Genomic DNA, 14,223 nt, shown 5'->3' with positions numbered 1-14,223 from the left:
CTTCCTCATCCTCTCTTAGTTGCTGATATCCAGACACTGAGGACTGCATTTTAACTCACTAAGACCTTGTCTTGAGGTTTTTTTTCCCAAGTACTACATTTATATTAGATTGGTAAAGAATAGTTCAAGCCAGGTGGTAGTGGTGCCGCCTTTAATCCCAGCACTTGGGAGGCAGAGGCTGTCAGATCTCTGAGTATGAGGTCAGTCTAGTCTACAAAGTGAGTTCCAGGACTACATAGAGAAACCCTGTCTGGCGGAGAGGGGGTAATTCAAATTAATTTTAATTATAAAATGTAGGCTCAGTCTGGCTATAGTGCCTTCCTTCAGAATGATGGGTAAGGTTGGGTTCTCTGGTCTGGTGGCCACTTCCATGATCTTCCACCTCCTTTATTCTGTGTCAGACCAAAGACAGTGAAGTGTTAGTGGTTTTGTTGTTGTTTCTGTGGACTGTATAACTCCTGCCTGGTAGACATCAGGGCAGGGCATGGACTCACATCTACTTTTGCCTTGTAGTGCAGATGATAAAAGATATCTGCCATGAGTTACAGTAAGTGGATGCTCAGTTGAGATTGCAGCAGTTCAGGGAGTCTCTGCCTGTGGCCATGTGCCTGTTTCCTCTGCAGGCCAATCCCAGTGCTGACCTCTACTACACAACCTTCAGTGATGCCTGTACCTGACCATGTTCAAGGTGCTTCGAGACACTCTGCACCACATGAAAGGTAAGGGTGTTGGTGGGTGTGGGTGTGAGTACAGGGTGGGTCCGGGCCTTTGTCACAGTCTGGTACTTGCTTTCTCTTGGTGCCAACTTAGAAATCACACATAAAAGCAGATGTAGCTTATGGGTTTAGTCTAGCTCCTCGAAGGTGGGCTGAGCCGAGAGTTTGAGACCAGTTGAGACAATAGCAAGATCCCTCTATCTCCAAGAGTAAAAGATCACATGTGAGCAGCATGATCGCATGACTGAACTTTAGTGGAAATAAGGAAATTTTAAAAATCCATCCCTGTGCTGATAGTGTGAATGATGGCTAAAGGACGGTCCGTGTCCTAATGTCTTCTGCGCACTGCACCACTGTCCTGTGCGTGTAGGACATACACACACACACATCATGTTTAGACACTGTAGAAAATAAAAGCTTTAGCGTTTCCTCCCAATTTCTCATGTCTTTTTCCATTCTGTTTCTTCATAACATTAAATGTTCCTCTTGAATATGTTTTGGTGACTATATAGATTTCTAAGATATAGATACACTATAATTTACTTAACTATTCCTAATCTAATTAAGAGGGTTCCTGAGAAACAGTTTTTATGTGGACCATAGCATCAAAGGTTTGTGTTCCCTCAGGAATACATTAGGGATGGCGAACCCGCCTAACATCCTAGAGTCCTCTTGCCTTGGCTATCTGTTACTGGTCTGACCTCTGCCTACCACTGTAGTTCTGGAATTTTCAGGCCCACGGATGAAATTTGGAAAGTCTCTAATCTTTCAAGTGAACTAACTCATTGATGATACATCCTTTATTGGTATTTCATATATCCGAGTCCTAGTTTTGTCTGCTTAAAAGACAGTACGGTGAGCTTAGAGTATAGGTCAGTGTAGAGCACTTGCCTACAGGAATAAGCACCTGGACTGATCCCCAAAACAGAATCAGAATAACCAACCCAAAGCAAAACAAAAGCCTGGGTCTGACTTGTGAAGCGCCGTGAGGGACTGTTGATGCTCGGCCCTGCAGCTCTCAGAAACACAGCAGCCCCAAAGGCACCTTTTGTTTCTGTTGAGAGGGGCAGCCTCAGCTGTTGGCCCCGCTGCCTGTGTTGTGGTGTGGCTATTTCCATCTGTGACTACCCCCACCCAAACTTTCTTTCCCACAGACCTCCCCACCTCCTTTGTGAAAGAGATCCATGATTTTTGTGTTGGAGCAGTTCAACATGAGCCAAGGGGAGCTCCAGAAGATTCTACATGACACAGACAGGGTCCACAGTGAGATGAGCCCCCTCAACTGCGCTGCCAAGCCAATGCTGCCTGTGTGGACCTCATGGTGTGGGCTGTGAAGGACGAGCAGGGTGAGTGAGCCCCACGCCACCGTCCCTGTGTCTGAGCTCCGGCCTGCCCCAGGATCCCCGTGTGTTCCCAAAGTGACTTCTAGAATGCTTGGCATTTGCTGCCCGGTCCTGCAGGGTGAGGCGGTGGACCTGGGAGGAGGGGAAGCCCAAGGCTCCAAGCCTGTGCATTCTCCCTGCTGGTTTTCTGAAGGTTCTTTAGACTTTGTCTGAGAGGTGCAGGTTCATAGCTGGAGGGTAAGAGTCTGGTCTAGGAGGTGGGGGACTTTGAGAAACATTCTTGCAGAGTAGAACACTGTGAGACAGGAGGGGTCCCACCACAGAGAAGACAGTGTAGGCTCACAACATGTGGGTGCCTGCTTCAAGACTCCCAGTGTTGCTCTTAGAGTTAATACCTGGTTTACTAAGTCCTGTGATTAATCAGTAAGAACATATTTTCTGGGTTGGGGACTTAGCTCAGTGGTAGGCCCTGGGTTCGGTCCTCATCTCCGAGGGTGAGAAAAAAGACAAAAAAAAAGAACATTTTCTGAATGTTGGGCTTTGGTGATCATTTGTATCCGCTTCTGATTTTAAATTAAGGTGCAGAAAACCTTTGCATCAAGCTGTCTGAAAAGCTGCAATCCAAGACATCCAGCAAGGTCATCATTGCCCACTTGCCCTTGCTAATCTGCTGCCTACAGGTCAGTTTCCATAGACTCCTATTCACAGGTGTCCTTACTGTGGCTCAGGCTGAAGCTGATTCTCTAAGTGTCAACAAAAGGCAACAAAGTTGTCCTTTAAAGAGCTGCTGTGAACTGAGGGCAGGCCGTTCCATATAGGACCATGTATTTCTGCAAGAGCTGCTTGCTTAAAGAGGACCTGTGGTCCTCCTTGATGTGACACTGCTCATATGTAATCAGGGCCAGCAGGTGAGCTGTAGACATAGACCACAGGGCCTCGCAGAGAGATGATCTGGTTATAACGCTCAGTTTTGCTTAGCTAAGGCTCCCTTGATAGAGACCCATTGAATGCATACCTACCGTTGCTTAACAGCCTACTCTGTACCTTAATTTGTTTACTTAAAAGAAAACAAACAGTCTTAGAAATATATGTGCCTTGATTGGTGAAGAATCAGTACCATTTCCTTTTTTTAACCCGTGAGCAGGCAGTCTCTGGGAACTTTGATTTTGGAAGTTTGGGTCTGATATCAGAAGGCTGAAGGCCTTTTGGATGATCCTTTCCAGACAGCATGATGACTGATGTTGTGTTGCAGGGTCTGGCCGCCTGTGTGAAAGGTTCCCAGTGGTGGTACACTCGGTGACACCATCTTTGAGAGACTTTCTGGTGATTCATCCCCGGTGCTGGTGAAGCTCTATAAGTACCACAGTCAGTACCACACAGGTAATCGTTCTTACAGTTGTTGGCTTTTATTCTTTACTCTTTGCTCTTTGAGGGCTGCCCTCCAGCTCCCAAATAAATGCATGGAGACTTACTTTGACTTATGAATGCCTGGCCATAGCTTGGCTTGTTGCTAGCCACTTTTCTTTTTCTTTTTTTCATATTTCATTTACTTATAATGTATACAAAAATTCTGTCTGCATATCTGCCTGCAGGCCAGAAGAGGCACCAGATCTCATTACAGATGGTTGTGAGCCACCATGTGGTTGCAGGGAATTGAACTCAGGACCCTGGAAGAACAGCCAGTGCTCTTATCCACTAAGCCATCTCTCCCGCCCAGCTTTTCTTAACTTAAATTATCCCATCTACCTTTTGCCTCTGAGCTTTTACTTTTTCTATTTCTGGTTCTCTTTTCTTTCCTCCTTTCCGTGTCTAGCTGTGTGGCTGGGTGGCAGGCCCTGGCATCCTCCTCTCCTCTTTTCTCTCACTCTCAGTCTTCTTTCCCAGAAAGAGACTGCCAGCCAGCCCCGCTGTCCTTTCTCCTGTCTAGCTATTGGCCATTCAGCTCTTTATTAGACCAATCATGTGTTTTAGGCAGGCACAGTAACACAGTTTCACAGAGTTAAGCAAATGCAACATAAAGAATGCAACACCAGGCGGTGGTGGCGCACACCTTAATCCCAGCACTCAGGAGGCAGAGCCAGGTGGATCTCTGTGAGTTCGAGCCACCTGGCTACCAAGTGAGTTCCAGGAAAGGTGCCAAAGCTACACAGAGAAACCTTGTCTCGAAAAACCAAAAAACAAAGAATGCAACACATCTTTGCATCATTAAACAAATATTCCACAGCATAAACAAATGCACACATCTTCAACTAATATTCCACAAACAAGTTCTCATCTTCAGCATTCAGGGCTTCTGGATCTTGAGAGGGGCTGTGTAATTGTCTGAGTTCTGACCGTACTTTTGGGCCAGTCCTCTCCTCTGTGTCTTTCCTTCTCTCTCTCTCTCTACAGATCCCCGTTCCCTAGGTTTCAGGCTTTCTCTGCCTCCACTGGAGACCTCTTGAGATCTTGGCTTTGGTTTTTGTTTTGTTGTTTGGCATTTTCTCTTGAGGAAGTAAGTGGGAGCCCTCCATGCTCAGAGCTGGGCAGGAGTCTCATGTACACCGCCTCACTCGGTCCCGCTGCTCATAAGAGGATGCAGGCGCGGAGCAGATCTTCTCATGTAATAGTAATTAGTGCAAGTTGATTAATTAACTAATTAATTAGCCCAGCCTTCGTGGATGTGAGGCACTAATGTGTTGATGTCATGCATAGTTCTACTGCTGTCTTTTCCCTTCAGATGGAGAAACCCAGACCTAGCTGTCAGAAGCCTCCCCAGTCTTAAAGACACTCAAACAGAAGAAAAACAACCCTTGATTTATGATTGAGATGTTTTCTAGCTTAGGGACTATTTTGAATCAATCATTGTAACTTTGTTAAGGAATGGTGTAAATGTTTAGGTTTGTGCTTAGGATCTTCCAGGTTTCTGTCACATTCACACACACCCAAACACACACACTTTTGCCTGCTGTTGCACACGGCTTGGCGTCCAGAACAGACTGGTGCTCACTGAGCATCTAAGCTGCATTCATGTGGATATTTGCCATTCATTATTTTTTTATAGTTGCTGGCTGTTTGAGACAGGGTCTCTCTATATAACCTGTGTCCTGAAACTCACTATTTACCAGGCTGGCCTTGGATTACAGAGATTGCCTGCCTCTGTCTCTGGAGTGCTAGGATTAAAGGTGTGTGCCACCATGCTGATTTGTCATTTTTTAAAAAATGGTTCATTAAGAAATTGTTGAGCATTATTATTAAGCAAGTTTGAAGACTTTATAACACTGTTACTTTGATTTAAACATGTTCTTCACTTTTTCTGTTTGTCTCAGAAATTTGGTTCTAAAATGTTTGGTCTGGTCAGTAAGCTAGGCGCGGTGGTGTAGATTGAAGTTTTCTGTGTCCCAGATGCTTGGTCCAAATAACCAGACTTATATATACAAACTGTTTGTCTATGCTAAGCTTATTGCAAACTAGCTATTACATCTTAAATTACCCATTTCTATTAATCTATGTATCGAACGTGTTTTGTGGCTTTGCCTGTGTTCTAAAACATCTCCTGATCCACCTCTTCTCCCTTTATTCTGCTTGGATTTCTGTCTAGCTCTAACTGTCTAGGCCAGAGCAGCTTCTTTATTAAGGAATGAGAGCAACACATATTCACAGCAACAGAAAGAACATCCACAGCTCTTCTTTTTCTGTCTAATCAAAAAGGAAGTTTTAACTTTAACATAGCAAATTACATATAACACAACAGTTATCAAGCAAGAATTACAGTTACAATATCTAGTCTGTTTGTATTTGATAAAATTAGAGAAAATAACACTATCATTCATTCTATATTTATGAGTCTAAAGTTTCATATCAAATTAAACTTTTATCATAACCAAGAAAACTGTAATTATAGTTGTCTAAGTTTCAACTCTATCAAAGACCCAGAAGTATATAATATTATTTGAGTAAACAGGAAGTGCATTGTAAGCAACATCATAATTCTAGAAATGACAGAGACATCTGGCTGCCTGGACAGTCATCCAAATTCTTTGTAATGTTGGGGCATCCATCTTCGGCCTACAGCTAGAGTTCTGGCAGACTTCAGAGAAGCAGAAATTTGAAGGACTGTTCTGCTAATGGCAAAGTTTGTCATGGCTTTCCTTGTGTCCTGCAGAATGTCTGGCAGTTTCTTCTGCAAAGCAGAACTTAAGGACCATCCTGCCTGTTTTGGCAAGCTGAGTGGTCATTTTCACATGGTCCTGGATGTCAGATTGTATGCATACTGTCAAGCAGTCCAGGCAAGAGCAGTTTCTTACCAATATGGCTGGCCTTTTCTATATTGTAAAGCAAATTTGATGCCATCATCCTCTTGAAGTAATTGGTGCTTGCGTAAGATATGTCTCACTGTCAGAAAGTCTAAGTTCTTAAAATATTTTAAATGCCATATTCTGTAGGTCTTGAAGTGTTTGAAGATTACTTACTAATTGAAATATGTCTTTAATATATCTAGAAAACTTAACTAACATGATATAAGTTTGATTATCATAGATGACTAATTATTAATCTGTATTTCTTAATTATACATTATAATTTTAAAATGAGCTGCATAAACATAATATCTTAAACAAGAGTAGGAATATCATACGGTATAATGCAAAACTGACTTAAATTTGTATTAATAAACAAAATCCATACAAATTTAAAGTATTTGAGACAACAGGTTTTTTTTTGGGGGGGTGTTAAAGTGGATTAATAATCTACCGTTTATCTATCATTTCTATATCATATCCCTTTCTTCTTTTAGAAAGTGATTGACTATAGCCAATATAATTGTGACTAACCCTAAACAAAGCAAACATCCATAATTTATTTTGGGAATGTGGGTGTAGTTTTCTAGACTGCTTCTGCTGATTTGGGGAGCTGGCAATCTTATAGGGATCCTGAGAAAATTTAGAATTATTGTCTAGTATTGATTGTAGTAGTCTGTGAAGCTGGATCGTTAGCCAGCTGCCTTGAAGCTGTTTGGATGTTGGATCATCTGGCATAGATCCATTGAGACTCTCGGGTCTTCTTGATGAACATATTAACCTGGAAGAATCCAAGCTTCTGTCTTCTGTGAAAGAAAAGCAGAACCTCTTTTCCAAAGCAACATACTTAGACCAAATTTTGAAGTCAAGATACCTTAAAATATATATGTTTGGTTTAACTTAGCAGCCCTACAATCAAATGCTCTCTGCAGTTGAAATCCAAGACAACACAATAATATACAGTATCCAGACTCTCTGTATTTTCCATCTTTACGTGGCTTTTTTTATTATTATTATTCTATTTACTTTTTAAGGACTTTGTCTATCTTTTTCTCTCCAAGCCTATGTATATTTTTTAACACACTGTAACCATTTAGAGGTTTTTTCCATGTGAATCTGTTTTATTGTATATCTTTAATCCTTTTCTGACCAGGAGAGTTTTTAAACTGCTAAGCTGTGTGGCTAGGACCAAAGCGGCAGCCTTGGCTGCTGGCTTCACCCCACTCTGCTTTTTGTTGTTGTTGTTGTTTTGTTTTTTGTTGTTGTTGTTTTGTTTTTCAATACGGGTTCTCTGTGTAGTTTTGGTGCCTGTCCTGGATTCGCTCTGTAGACAGACTGGCTTGAACTACAGGATCTGCCTTAGTCTGGATTAAAGGCGTGGCCACCACGCGGGCCACTCTGCTTTTCAACATGGCACAGGTCAATGAGTCATGCTTATCTCCCTAATTCTAGGAAACAATATTAAGTAGCATGCCTATGTTTTTAAGGCTGTGGCTGTGCTCCAAACTGTCATACAGTAGCTGGGAGAAACTCTTTTGTTCAGCCCATATAAACTGGGAGTCCTCCATGTGTACAGAAGCCACTGTGCCAGGGACAGTTCTGTACCATGGCCCATAATGAGACCTGGACTAGTAGCTGTTCTTGGTTAGTTTGAGAACATTTTTTTAAAGCTCTCAGTTTTATGTGAAATTCTTGCAAAGTCTGGGCGCCAATTATAAACAGAAGCTTGTCTGTGGCCCAAGTCTGGGGCCAATTGTAACAAAGCTTGTCTGTGGCCCACTTGGTCCTGCAGCAGCTTAAAAATAATCATCAAGGCTAATATTAATTAAAACTGTTTGTCTATGGCTCAGGCTTATTGCTAGCACTAATTACATCTTAAATTACCCCCATTTTATAATTGTGCATTGCATGTGTCTCATGGCTTTTACTGTGTTTTTATATCTTGCTCCTGGCAGCTCACAGCATCTCCCAACTTCTCTTCTTGTATATTTGCTTGGATTTCTCACCTGGCTAAAACCTGTCTTGCCATAGCAGAGCAGCTTCTTTATTAACAGTGTAGCAACACGTATTCATAGATACAGAAAGACATCCTCAGCATGTGTGCATGCTTTCAAGGAGGCAAGCATGATCTACATAGTATTCAAAGCAGGCCATGCTAATGGTGAGATCCTGTGGTCTCAAAAAAAAAAAAAAAAAAAAAAGAAAACGAAAGCAAGCCATAGATGTGGTTGGTGTTTGGTGCTTGTTTCAACAATAATCGAACAAAGGGGATATGAATGAACTGAGTCAGACACCAGTTTTGAATTTTCACTTTAGTTGCTGGCAATGATATAAAAATCAGTGTCCCAATGAGCATTCTGAGTCACCTGAATGTCTTGCCGGTAGAAGAACCAGCCGTCCAGTATGAGCAGCTCCGGAATCGCCATTGACAACTATCTGCAGGTGGGGCTTCAAGCTGAATGCAGCTTAGGGGGAGGGACGGCAAGTGGGCAGAGCTTGGTGCAAAGGAGCGAGGAAATCCTTCTCATTCACAGCTTGTTTCTGCATATTGTACAGGTATAAAAAGTTGTTTCTTTTAAAGCTGCCTTTCTTTGTCAGAAAAATAGAAATCCTTATTAAGATAAAATTTGTAATATATAAAAAGGATTGATCCATTGGCTCATCTTCCAAAGTAACATGTAATTATATTTTCTTTATAATATCGATAAGTCAGAGCTTTTTGCTACAGGCTCTCTTCTGACTGCCAGCTCCCAAATAATGACAGAGACTTCTTAATAATTATGAAAGCTTGGCCTTAGCTAGCTGTTCCCAACGAGCTCTAAAACTTAAATGACCCGTTTATATTAATCTACGTTCTGCCAAGTGGCTCATTACCTCTCCTCAGTATAGTGTGCCCTACTTCTTTGGCTGGCTGGCAAATCCCTGCCTCTCAGAGTCTCCCTCCCCCACCCCAGTTCCCCTCTCTCCCAGAAGTCCACCTATCCTCTCCTGCCTAGCTATTGGCCATTCAGCTCATTAATAAACCAATCAGAAGGTGCCTTAGCAGAGACACATCTTCACACAGTGTGATCAAATATGCCGTGACAGTTTTTGCCGTTGTTTCAATGAGACTAAAGTGTTCTTTGCTGTGGAGACCTGCTGCGTGCTCTTTCTCTCCCAGTCGAAATCAAATGTTTTCTAATTGGTATGAAGTGCGTGTGCCTCCCTTTGAGTTCCGGCTCCTCATCTCAGCATGCTTAAGAGCCAGACGGGGGGGGGGGGGGGCACACCTGAAAAGGAGGTTCATGTCCTGGGGGCTTTAAGGTTCCGTTTCTTTATAGCATAAGCACTTCCCTAATAAAAGACCCTTGGTGGGAATCAAGGGTGCAGCTTAGTGGCAGGACATGCGCTTTGAATGTGTAAAGCCCTGGAGTTAATCAGCAGGGGGTGGGGGCTTGGTACTGATGTTCCTTCAGCTATCTGGGAACATCTGTCTTTTGAGTCAGTTGCTATAAATGGTAAAGGAAGTGTGAAATTGAAATTAGCATGGCACATTATTCTGAAGGAAGCTGATCCATCAGGACAGGCAAAATGATTTAAGTTATTGTTTCCAGAATAGATACTACCAAGTGGGGAAGTCGCTATAATTCCTTAAATTCATGCTATGAATGGCTTTCCATTCAGATTTCTGGAGTAGAGACTTCAGAGCTGCTTTGTAAAATGTTGTACAACCCAGCAAGGAGCAGACCAAGCAGAACACAAACAAAACCAGTCTGTCGTCTTAACACCTGATGTCACTTGGGCTTCTTTGCTGCACAGGTGCCTGAAGGCTGCCTGACTGTGGACCCGGTGATAGTGGAGGCCTTCCTGCTAGCCTCTCCAACAGGCTCTACATCTCCCAGGAGAGTGACAAGTATGTGTCTATCACTTGGAAGCACAGACGTGCTTTGTAGGCTGTCGCAGTGCATGCCACTCTGTCTGCCTCTTCCTGCTCACATGCAGCCATGCTTGGTCAGTGGAAGGTCAAGGTCAATCCAACCCACAAATGTACATTCTGGACCACAGTGCTGGAGTTAGAGTCTGGGTCTCTGTCTCTGAATGTGGTGAGAGAGCACAGCAGTTCCTTCGGAAGAAGCTTCTTCAAGGCCACAGGGAAATCAAGGTCTAGGCTAGAGTCTCGTGGTTTTGTTTCAACCGCTGCATGCCTCAGCTTTTTTTTGACTTTTGGAGGGTTTTGTTTGTTTTTTGGTTTTTTTTTTTTTTTTTTTTTTTTTTTTTTTTTTTTTTTTTTGATCTTCAGGCAAATTTTATTTGTTAGAGTACAAACGAAATATCACCACAGTTTTCTGTTATCTTTAGTTTTGCTGAAGGAGCTTTACAGCCATTTCATGACTTCAGTCACAAGAGTATCCTGCACACCTGGATATCTTGGATTATTAGGTTCTGTAAACTGTACACTATAAGGATTAAAGTTGAAATGGTGGGATGTTTTTGGAGGCTTTTTTGTTTGATTGGTTTTTGGTGATTTTTGTTTGTTTTAAACGTCTTTTTGTTTTTGTTTTTTGTGGAGTCATGACTGTCCTGGCTGTCACTCTGTCAACCAGGCTGGCCTTGGACCCAAAGATTGCCTGCCTCGCCTCTGAGTGCTGGATTAGAGACGTGCTCCACCATGCCTGCTCTCCGAGCTTTTCAAATACCTCTCCTCCTCCCCACCGTAGGGATGCTCACTTGATTCCTGACCATACCATCCGTGCTTGGGACACATCGCAGTGGCTCTGAGGGACACCCCGAAGGTCATGAGCCAATCCTGCAGATCCTGCAGCAGAAATTCTGCCAGCCTCCCTCGCCGCTTGAGTGCTCATCATCGATCAGCTGGCTGCTGGTGATCACGGGAAATGTAAGGAAGACCTGCAGTAAGGCCAGAGCGGGAAACCTTTGGTTATAAGTGGTGTAAGACTGCACTGTCAATGTGCTTGAAACTGAGCTAAAGACTCACGAATGGTCTCCACGCTGCATGGTGGGAGTAGTGTAAACGCGGTCGTGCGGCTCTCAGGAGGTGAGAATATGTAACAGCGGTCGTGCGGCTCTCGGAGGTGAGAATAGTGTAATAGCGGTCGTGCGGCTCTCGGGAGGTGAGAATAGTGTAACAGCGGTCGTGCGGCTTCTCGGAGGTGAGAATAGTGTAACAGCGGTCGTGCGGCTCTCGGGAGGTGAGAATAGTGTAACAGCGGTCGTGCGGCTCTCGGGAGGTGAGAATAGTGTAACAGCGGTCGTGCGGCTCTCGGGAGGTGAGAATAGTGTAACGGTGGCTGTACGGCTCTCAGGAGGTGAGAATAGTGTAACGGTGGCTGTACGGCTCTGAGGAGAAGAAGTCTAAACCCATTTCTTACAATGTAGCTAGCATAAAATTGGGTCTAAATCAAAGCTGCTTGCCTTTCACTTTTGATTTTGGTTTTCTTGTAGTTCTAGAAATGAATCTCCTCAGGCAAACGCCGTGATAAACGCCTATAGTCCCAGCATTTGAGAAGCAGAGACCAAAGGATTAGGAGTTCAAACTCATTTTTTTGCTGTATAGAAGACCTTGTCTCAAGAAACAAGAGAGAGTTGGAAAGATTGTTCGGTGGTTAGAATTGCACACTACCTGGTGGAAGACCCGAGCTCAGTCCTAAGCTCCCGGTCAGGTGGCTCAGGGCCTCCCAAGACTTCAGCTCTGCGAGGTCTGATGCTCACTTCTGGCCTCTGAGGGTACCTGTGTCACGTGCACATACTCCCATGCAGACACCCACATGTATATTAAAAGAAAAAATAGGCCAGGCATGATGTATACACCTTTAATCCAGCACTTGGGATTAAATCCAGGCAGGAGGGTTTCTGTGAGTTCAAAGGCAGCTTGCTCTATATAGTGAGTTCTAGGCCGGCCAGGGCTTCATCGTGGGACCCTGTGTGTAAATCAGTAGACACAGCGGGCAAAGACGGCTCGGTGGGGAGAGGCTTGCTGACGAGCTGCCGACGTGTGTTCCGTCCCTGGGACCTGAGTGGTGGGAGGAGAAAACCAACCCCACAAATCTTCCTCTGACCTTGTTTGCTCGCCAGGACACTCAAATGCACACATGTGTGAAAAACATGCCCTACATCGTCCTTTCTCCCTGGGTGATGACGGGGCTCCCGTGTCTGGAGTGGACCCGGGAATCAAGGCATGGTGACAGTATCTTGCTCTCTTCCAGCAATACATCTATCAGGAAGTGTGGAACCTCTTCCAGCAAATCAGTGTGAAGGCCAGTTCAGTTGTGTATTCAGCCACCAAAGACTACAAAGACCACGGCTACAGGTATTCTTCTGCACCTTGCTGCTTTAGAGCCTGGCAGCATTTAGCTCTGTTTGAGGATTTGCTTGTGGTGTTAGTCTTCTTACTAACTGTATGCTGTAAATCAGTGTACAGGCAAGGCAGTGCATGAAGACCCACACATGGCAGCAGCTCGTTGCTGAACTACACCTGTGGCCCTCTGCTCTGCTCCCTTCTGCCACATGGGCCCATAATGCACATCTGAGTGACCTGCTTCTTATACATAAGCAACATGCCAGCGACACCTGAAATGTTGCCCTGTGTGTTGCTTTAAATAGCTGTGTAGTACCACATTGTATATTGTGCCAAGACTTTAACCAGGCCCTGGTCTGGATATTAGATAGTTTTCTAGTTTCCATACCAGAAGGGCTACATTGAATAAACAGTGTAATAGCTGTGTAAAAGCTCTGTGAGTATGCGTTTCTGTTTGTTTGTTGTTTTTTGTTTGTTTGTTTGTTTGTTTTCAAGGCAGGGTTTCTCTGTATAGCCCTGGCTGTACTGGAACTCACTCTGTAGACCAGGCTGGCCTCGAACTCACAGAGGTCCTCCTGACTCTGCCTCCTGAGTGGATTAAAGTAGTACACCACCACCAGCAACCTATGAGTATGCTTTTCTTAGGTTAGATTTTTAAAAGAAGAATTTGGGGGTTGGAGATTTAATGAAAGCAATTGGCCAGCAAGTAGAAGGTCCTAGGTTTGGTTCTTAGCACCAAGAAAAAAAAAAAAGCCTGGGCGGAGGTAGAGATGATGCATCGGAATTTGGAGGGCCCAAGAGAATAGCCATTTATATCTTTGAGCATTCTGTATTTGTGCAAAGCCTGGCCAGTTTTCTTTGGCAGACTTAAGAGATGCTTCTTGACTTTACCTAGAATGTTTGAAGGATCTCACAAGAGTTTGTCAGATCAGAAGAGGGAGAAGGCAGAAGAAAGGTTGAAGCCGTGAGACAGGTGGAGAGAAGAGAGCCCCTGTGTTGGCATTACTGTTCCTGGTCATCAGGCTTCTCTGTTTTCGATTATTAAGTACAAGCTTCCTCTAAGATCCCCCCATGTCAGTTTAGTGGGCAGCGGTACAGCTGCCTTGCCTCAGTGAAAACTTACCTGTGCCTCAGTTACTTCACCTGCCAAAGAGCGCATCTGCAGGTGTGTGAGTGAACAGAACTGTGCATGTGCTCTGTTGGCGGCCAGACCACCTTGAATGCGCCCTGTCTCAGTTGATCCTGGAAGCTAGGCAGGTATGGTCTGGTTAGTTCTTTGGTGGAGAATATATACATGAAAGTTCTTGACTAGTGTGAGCTCTTGGCATTCTTACACAGTTGGCCTCCACCAACACGTAGTAAATGTTGGAACAGAGACGTGTGTCCATTTTGTCCATGTTCAGATTTCCTCATCAATAGTCTCCAAATAATCAAATATCTTCTAGGCTGGAAGAGGTAATACACACTGTAATACCACCACTTAAGTTGAGGCAAGAGAACTGAGAGGTAGAGGCTAGCCTGAGCCACATAGCAAGTTCCAAACTACCCTGTGCTACATAGTGAAATCTTATCTTTTAAAAAAAAACAAAACA

The 14,223-nt window shown here is 43.9% G+C and overlaps 1 pseudogene; it reads left to right on the top strand.

Moving 5' to 3' along the window:
* The window catches only part of LOC114710533, a 103,272-nt pseudogene that overhangs the window by 14,496 nt on the left and 74,553 nt on the right, over window positions 1-14,223 (top strand).

The sequence above is a fragment of the Peromyscus leucopus genome, unplaced genomic scaffold (genome assembly GCF_004664715.2).
Source record: "Peromyscus leucopus breed LL Stock unplaced genomic scaffold, UCI_PerLeu_2.1 scaffold_841, whole genome shotgun sequence".
Classification (NCBI taxonomy): domain Eukaryota; kingdom Metazoa; phylum Chordata; class Mammalia; order Rodentia; family Cricetidae; genus Peromyscus; species Peromyscus leucopus.
This window is presented reverse-complemented; position numbering and strand designations above follow the sequence as displayed.